At 44.8% G+C, this 8,501-nt stretch overlaps 1 protein-coding gene across 1 annotated transcript in view; it reads left to right on the top strand.

Moving 5' to 3' along the window:
* Positions 1-919: 919 nt before the first annotated feature.
* Positions 920-8,501, top strand: part of PRELP (proline and arginine rich end leucine rich repeat protein) — a 33,961-nt gene continuing 26,379 nt past the window's right edge. The window contains exon 1 of the mRNA XM_081193559.1: positions 920-1,127. The gene's annotated coding sequence lies outside the window, so the exon portion shown is untranslated. The remainder of the gene's footprint in view (positions 1,128-8,501) is intronic.

The following is an 8,501-nucleotide window of genomic DNA, read 5'->3' as shown; positions in this document are numbered from 1 at the left end:
AATTGCTTCTAGAACATTTTTAACTGCAGCTGCTTTCAGATGGTTTCAATTGTAATTGTTTATTGAACATTGTAACTATTTTAGAAAGTTTTTGCTTTGGTTTTTTATTGTCAAATTGCACATTTTCTGTTTGCTGCCCTAGGCTCCTTCAGGAGAAAAGGTGGGATATAAATTCAGTAATAAATGTGTGCCAACTGTTTTAAAAACTTGTTCCAACTAACAGGCTGCTTTTCCTTTCCTTTTCTTTTTTTAGCTTGTCTGGATTTCACTTTGCACTCTGCACATGGTGGGTGACATGTTGTCTGAACTGATTCCTATGAGCAGAAAGAGCAACGTGATACCCCCTCCACTCCAACTATATTAGACTTTATTTTTACAGTGGCATTTTGCACTTCCTGCAGCTTCTGTGGTTTAGCCCTGGTGCCTTTATCCTGGTCTTCTAGGAGCATTAAATTGCCACCCTTCTGAACTCCCAGGGCAGCCTTTGACCCTTACCCTGAGGCGGCTTTAACAGCCCAGCCAGCAATAACCTGACATAGTCAACGTTAACAATGGTAGCAACAAAGGAGGATTAGCATAGAAAAACAATTGCATTTAGAAAGAATGGGGAAATATGCACAGAACTGTCACTCGCTTTAAAACACAGGAATGCCATTTACTGCCCATTGAGCCTGGCTGTCATCTGAGTTACTATAAAGTTAGGAGAGGACAACATGCTTATAGAGAGAGAGTGAAAGCTCCGCGTTTTTTCTTTTCTTTTCTTTCTTTAATGTGATTTGTTGAACAACACTCGCGGGGAGTTTTCTTGCCCCAGCAGAAGGAAATGTTATTACACATGAACCTTTCAGCAAGCCAGGCAGAAGGACATGCGTGTGGATTAGATGCCAGGAGTTTGGCTGCCAGAGAAAGACGTTATTGTTGTGACTTTCTCCTCCGCCCCTCGCTTGCTCCCACCCACCCCTCTCCGAGAGAATCTCTGAGGAACGGAACCGGAGAAAACACACACGGCTTGCAGAAGGGTCATTTGCATCCGAACCGGACTGCAGTGAGGAGGGAGAGGAAGAGGGGGAGGAAGAGTCCTGGAAGTTAAAACACACACAGGCAGGAGGAAGGTCAGGTGGAAACAGGTAAGCCCTGGGCAGGTGCCCTCTATCTGGGGATGGCCTACCCTAAACAAGAGAAAGGAGGGACTTCTTTCTTAACCTGAGTCAGGTGGGACTTTCCCCTGTCTTATGGATCAACAGGTATTTTCTGTCTGGGTCTTCAAAGGCTGCTTTTTGTTTCAGTTGTTCATGCAAAAGTTCGGTCAAACAAACAAAGGAAAAGTGAAGTAAAGAGGTGGTTAAAAATGCTGAGACTGTTTCCATGGCAGCAAAACTTGGGGAACCCCCTTCTTTTCCTCATATGCTGCACACATCCACATACATCTGGTATGTTTATAGCCTTTGCCAAAGCAAGTTGAGTGTTTCAGAAGTCTCACTATCTGTAAGCTTGATTCATAATCAGAATTTTGTAAGGTATGGGGAGATGGGAGGTGAGTTTTATTTTCAGAAAGGAATATTAGGTTGTGGTTTCATTTTTTCCTTCTAAGTGGCTTCCGTTAATTCTGCTTGCACCGCATGTGCAATTTGTAAACGGTTTTGGATAGAAAGGAGTTAAGAGCCCCTAATTAGTTGAATAAAGCAGATTCAATTCCTCTTCGCACTCTGGTAGCTGAGAAAATCGTACGATGTTTATTTTTTCCTTGAGGGAATGAATACAAATTCTTGGCATTTCTGAGAATTTAGGGCTGCTTTCTGTTTTGTCACAAAGAAGTGAATTTCGGAAGACAGACTCATTCTCCCACACTCAAAGACTCCTGTGGCACAGTGGGTCAGTGCATCTGGCTGTTAACCAGAAGGTTGGTGGTTTGAGCCCACTCAGGAACAACTGTGGGCAGAATTCCTGCATTTCAAGGGGGTTGGACTAGATGACCCTCAGGGTCCCTTCCAATTCTAGAATTCTTTGATTCTATGACTTAGTCCCTAGTTCAATTCCATAAAAGTTTCAATACCTAAAGAGAAGAACACTTTAAAATGACTGATGTGATTTAAGAGACACTAACTGCAATCCCATAGACACTGATTTAGGAGTAAGTCCCATTGAACTCAATGGGATTTATGCTGAGTAGGCATATATAGGATTGTGCCATAAGGCTTTAGTCCTATATATGCACTTATGAAAGAGTAAGCCCCTTTGGGCAGAGTGGGTCTTCTTCTGAGGAAGCATGCGTAGGTTTGCTCTGGTACACACCAGTATTTACAAACCACATTTACTTGGAACAATGTCCCATTGGTTTCAATAGGTTTTTCTTCCAAGTGGGTGTATGTAATCTCTAATAAGGTTACTTGTAGCACCATCCTATATTTGACTACTCACAAGTAACTCCCACATTTTCCAAGGTAAATGGATATAGGTTTGCAGCATGAGTGTTAAGATTACCATATTCAGTTTCATATATATATTTATATACTGCATTAATGTTTCCCCAGGAAGCAACACACACCCCTGGTTCCCAAACACAGATACATGGTTGTTGTTTTTTTAGATGATTAGTTCAGTCAAAGAAATCTATCTAGCAGCCCATTTCAGTTGCTTACGCTTCCATAGATTTTGAGACAAATTCCTAACTATCTGTTCTCGTGGAGATGTGGGAGTCAGAATAGCTACTCCTGGCTTATTGAATATATAAGTTAGAACCATTCTTTGACTAAATAGGTTTGCAGGTAACTGGGACATGGGCTGCATACACCCCACACATTTAAAGCACATACCCCCTACCTGTAAAGAATATCCAGAACTGTAGTTTACCCTTCAGAGCACTGCAATTCCCAGCACCCTCAACAAGCTACAGTTTCCAGGATTCTTTGTGTGTATGAGGCAGGGGTGCTTTGAATGTGTGGTGTGTATGCAATCCATCTTGCTGAGCCTCGGAGATTTGCTTAGGAACTTCAGCAGCCAGTCCACATTTATCCAGCATTTACCCACGGAAGAAAAGCTCACTAAAGCAGGATTTGGGGGCACTCTTCGCAATGCCACTTTCTTAGCCAGTAGCACCTCCATTCCTGGTGGGTTTAGGAAGTCATGTGCCTGCTGGGGGAAGGGCTATTTTCATGCAGGATGTGTACTGCGCACACATGCGCACGCGTGCACACACACACACACACACACACACACAGTCTTTCCCTCTTGGAACAGAATCCAACTCATGTGATTTTTACCAGAGATTAGATGTTCAGAAGAGGAGGTTGGGAGCCTTCTCCTCCACTATAAGGGGGGGGGGGAATAGATGAGGCTGATATAGGAGCAGAACTTAAGCAATCAGGAAAGGGGCTTGGAATTGAACGGGCACCTCGCCTCTGGGGGAGAAGGGAGCTTTCAAGCAGCCGGGCTGAATTACCATCAATGCAAGCAAATCAGAAGTGCAGGATTTGGACTGCACTTTTGTTAGCTCTTTGGAAAGTCTTCCCTGTTCCTTGTGACTGGCAAAGAGCAACTGGAAAGAACTGGAGGTTCCAGGGAGATCTGAGGTTGCAAACATCAACAGCAAGCACGAAGGCACAATACAGGGAAGGCAAAAGTATCACCAGTAGCTGGTGTTACTAACCATACTGGTTAAGGGTGTGAACTGTGATCTGGGATGCCCATGTTCCAGATCTCATCCCAGCTACATCAGGCAGCTGTTATTTAGGGGGCTGGGCAACCAGTTCTAGCACTGCCAGTGCCTGAAATGAATAAATGGAGTATCATTATAGAGTTGGAAGGGACCCTGAGGATCATCTAGTCCAACTCCCTGGAATGCAGGCACATGTAGCCGTGTTAAGAGGATCTGCTTTGTATGCAGAAGGTCCCAGGTTCAGTTCCCAGCATCCCAGTAGGGCTGGGAGAGATCCCTGGAGAGCCACTGCCAGTCAGTGTGAATCACGTCAACATAATGCCCTCTGGATGTTGTTGAACTCCAACTCCCATCAGCCCCAACCAGCATGGTCAGTGGTTAGGAATGATGGGAGCTGTAGTCCAATAATGACTACCCTTGGTGTAGATACTGAGCATGATGGACTAAAGATCAGACTTGGTATGAAGCTGTTTCTGATGTTCCTGTCCAAGCTGCTTCAACCAAGAAGTTGGTGAAGACTAGGGCAGGATCTGTGGAGTCTGTATTCAGCAATGAGTTGCTGGGAATATTATCCGGGCCAAAGGGACCTGTGTTTTTTCAGGAGACTCCCTGCACTCCCAAGTTGTGTGCGCTACAGTGCCAGCCCACGTGGGAAGGAAATTCCCATCCCAAGACATGTCCTCTGGGCAGGCCTGTTGCAAAGACTGGGAGGCACAGCCTGTGCTGTTCGCTTGATTTTTTCTCATTTTATGCTGTGCAGTTGAATGGGGGAAAGACAAAGGAGAGGCATTTCACCGTATTTTTGCACTCCGTCTGGGAATTGTATATACACCAAATAAATGCATGATGTTTGCATTTTATTGTGCTGCTTTTGAAATGTGGAGTCGGGCAGATGGAAACATAAAATGAGCCCTAAGGGATGTAAAAGAGTGCAGGCATTTAGCAATGGGGTTTTTCTTTTTCTGTGTTGCAATATCACAGGAATTATCCAGCCAGTTGATTCCAGATGCTTTCTGTATGAGGCACACCCCATCTGCATGCAGGCGCAGAAAGCCTTCCCTGCAGACAAATGGCTGGGGTGGTCGAGGCTCCCTCCTTTAACCAGCCCACAAATAATTTGGAATGGTTAATGGTATGATGGCTCCAGCCCAATGCAAACACTCTCTTGCCTGGCTTTTCAGTCATTCCAGAGTCTGCGGAGAGAGATGGTCTGCAGCTTCACCTCTCTGGTCTTCAATGTCTTTTGGAGACAGCAGAAGAAAAGACTATTTTACTGAGGGTAAAGTTTTCTGTTTTAAGTTCAGGTACACCCAGCTTGGACTTCGTTGCAGCTTCCAAGAAGCAGAGAGAACCAACATTTCATTCTGATAGGGATAGGGATAGGAAAGCTACCCAAAATATCCACAGTTGTCTCAATGGAATGGAAATTGATTATACACATTCGACAAGCATATGTGAATCTTCATGCTTTACTTAGGCTTTACAGCATGCTTGGTTTGTGCTTGGGTTTAATTTTTTCATACAGAGTTTGAATGTTTTTGTCACGGACTGGAAAAGAAGGATAATGACTCATATAAACACTGGAAAGAGAAAGAGGTATGAACAGAGAGTCAAGGCCTGAATGTTATGGCAAAAGTTCAGAATCCATGTTGTCTGAGTGAAGAGCTCCAGTTCCTGACCACTGGAAGTCCTAGCCAGACTGCACTCTGACTTCTAAGGACCAAAGTACATATGACAGCAACAGATCCATGTGCTTCTATCTGGTTGTTTTCCAGTTACAGTGGTACCTCGGAAGTTGAATGGAATCTGTTCCAGAAGTCTGTTCAACTTCCAAAACATTCAGAAACCAAGGCACAGCTTCTGATTGGCTGCAGGAAGCTCCTGCAGCCAATAGGAAGCCGCGGTGGACGTTTGGGTTCCAAAGAACGTTTGCAAACCGGAACACTCACTTTCAGGTGTGCGGCATTTGGGAGCCAAAACATTCAAATTGCAAGGTGTTTGCCAACCAAGGTACGACTGTATATATAAAGTGGGGTTGGGGTTGCAATTTAGGGGGTGGGTAGATGCTGAGGCTCAGAGGGGCAGTAGCTCAGTGGTGCACCTCATACTGTGCATTCACAAAGTCCCATGTTCAATCCCTGGTATCTCCAGATAGGACTAGGAAGAACTGAGTGTGAAACTCTCAGAGTAGACAGTACTGAGGAATAATGGTCTGACTCACTAGTCCCTTCTGCATTATACACTTAAAGCAGTATCAGACCACTTTAAACAGTCATGGCTTTCTCCAAAGAATTTTGGAAAGTGTAGCTTCTAATGGCTGCTGAAAGGTGTTAGGAAATCTCTATTCCCCTCACAGAGCTACAATTCCCAGAGTCCTCTGGGGAAATGGATTGACTGATAAACCACTCAAAAAATGTAGCCATGCATGTGTGGTGGTGGGGAATAGGGGCCTCCTAATGACTCTAAGCATCTTTAACAAACTGCAATCCCCAGGATTCTTTAGGGGAAGCCATGACTGTTTAAAGTGTCCCGGTCAAGGGAAGTCATAGTACTGCTCTATTCTGCCTTGGTCAGACAACACCTGGAGTACTGTGTCCAGTTCTGAGTACCACAGTTTAAGAAGTATAGGGACAAGTTGGAATGTGTGCAGAGGAGAATGACCAAGAGTCTGGAAACCCTATGAGGAATGGGTGAGGGAGTTGGGTATGCTTAGCCTGGGAAAGAGGAGAGTTATAGGAGGTATGATAGCCAACTTCAAATATCTAAAGGGCTATCACATGGAAGATGGAGCAAGCTTGTTTTCTCCTGCTCTGGAGGGCAGTACCCGAACCAATGGCTTCAAGTTACAAGAGAGGACTAAACATCAGGAAGAACTTTCTTTCATTAAGAGATGTTTGACAGTGGAACATACTCCTTTGGGAGATTATGGACCCTCCTTGCTTGGAGGTTTTTAAGCAGAGGTGGGATGGGCATCTGCCATGGATGCTTCAGTTGAGCTTCCTGCATTGCAGGGGGTTGGATGAGATAACCTTTCCAACTCTACAGTTCTAATGGTGGCTCTTACCTGTGGCAAGTAATTACTTATAGCTGATGCCCTGGCACCAAAATATTCCATTTTTTTGGATAAGTAGAAGTGAAGCAGTTTTATGTGTTTGTGTTGACCTGCCCCATGTCTTTTACCATGGAGCCTGTTCCACAGCCACCTTTCTGCCAGCTAGGCTCATTTACATTATTGGATGCTGGCTTTGGCTGTCTCTCACCTTCCTCTGATGTAGCACAGACACAACTGGGAAAGGCCCTTGACCCGCTCAGCGTGCACATCTCATATTCTAGCAGCTATTGTGTGTGCAGATGCATAGCTCTGTTCAGGGGACACATGCTTGCCCACCACAGCAGTGTATATTTGAGTGGGCAGCAAGTGGCAACACAGTGTTGGAGGACAGAAGAGTGTGTGTTACACGGCTTGCTGCCCTCAGGTGTGGCGGAGGACGCTGTCCTGTTGCCAGTGCTGAAATTAAGATTCATCTGCCAGTCTGGTTGGCTTCTTTATGTGGGGTGCATGTGTGCCATCCTATCCTTTGCCTCAGACAGCAAAATGCCTTTGGAGTAGGTAGGCCTCAGGCTGAGTAAGCACTATACATTTAAAGGACATTCCAAGCACATTTTCCCTCTCAGGGAATTATGGGCACTGTATTTTGTTAAGCGTTGCTGGTATTTGTAACTCTGTGAGGGGTAAACTATGCAGAATTCTTTAAGGGGGGGGATGTGCTTGGAATGTGCTTCAAGGATTTAGGTCTACACTTCTACTTGCCCTGTGCCTAGAAAGCATGGGTTCAAGCAGTTTTCCAGTCCGAGTGGTTTGGCTTTTGCCCTGTGGCTTCCCCAGGAAAACCCACTCTTCTGCGCTAAATCAGAACAAAGCAAAGCAAAGTGTGGATTAGTCCTTTGACTATTCACAGCCTCCACTAAATCGAAGACAATGCAGCAGGAGGTTTTTGCTCACTCCTTACAGGCAAAGGTGTACATATAAAGGGCCATCATATTCTATTATGACACAAGAATGCCCCCTGGAAAGTCAAAAGCAGCAACCGTACTTGAATTATAAGGAAGGCAGGACAGAGCCTGGTGGACAACAACAGCCTCCTTGTCTTTTGTGGCGGCCCTGTGAAAGCCCTTGTTTTTAAATATTGATCACTCCATATTGAATTGTTTTTGGAGTAATCAAACAACAGCTTCCCTGGCACGTTGCAAGTGTCCTAAATTCACTTGCCTCAGCAAATTTGCGTGAGTGTCTAGTCTGGCAAGAAAGAAAGGAGTTTCTGCCAATTCACCTTCTCACTATCTTCTCTTCTGATGTTTGAGAATCTGTCAGTTGCTCAAACCCCAATGTTAAAAGTTGACATGCAAAACATATTAGTGTTCTTCATCCTACACCACACCTATGAGACAGTTTCTATAGGCCAAACCTTGGGAAATAGCTACACCCATTGGCTGGAGGGGAAAGCCCAGTCCTCCTCAGTTGTAGTAAGTTCACTCATCTCCCTTAGCCCTTCTGCACTGTATACACACAGTTCAAAAGGAGAGTATCTCTGCCTACAAACTGTCAGTCTTTTGGACTTCCAAGGAGCTTTCCCTCACACTAGGCTTGCCATACATCAGGAAAATTTCTGACATGTCCTGGTTTTTGGGTGTAAAAATGGTGTCAGGAGGGAATTTTGCCGAAGTGGCAAAATGTCAGAAAAAACTGGGTGTATGGCAACACGATGGAAAAAGCAGCGGAAACAGCTCTGAAAGCTTGAAATTACAGGTTTCAGGATTTTTCCTTTTTGAAATATGGCAACCCTAC

This window comes from Podarcis bocagei, assembly GCF_964188305.1.
Source record: "Podarcis bocagei genome assembly, chromosome: 5".
In the NCBI taxonomy this organism is placed as follows: Eukaryota; Metazoa; Chordata; class Lepidosauria; order Squamata; family Lacertidae; genus Podarcis; species Podarcis bocagei.
This window is presented reverse-complemented; position numbering and strand designations above follow the sequence as displayed.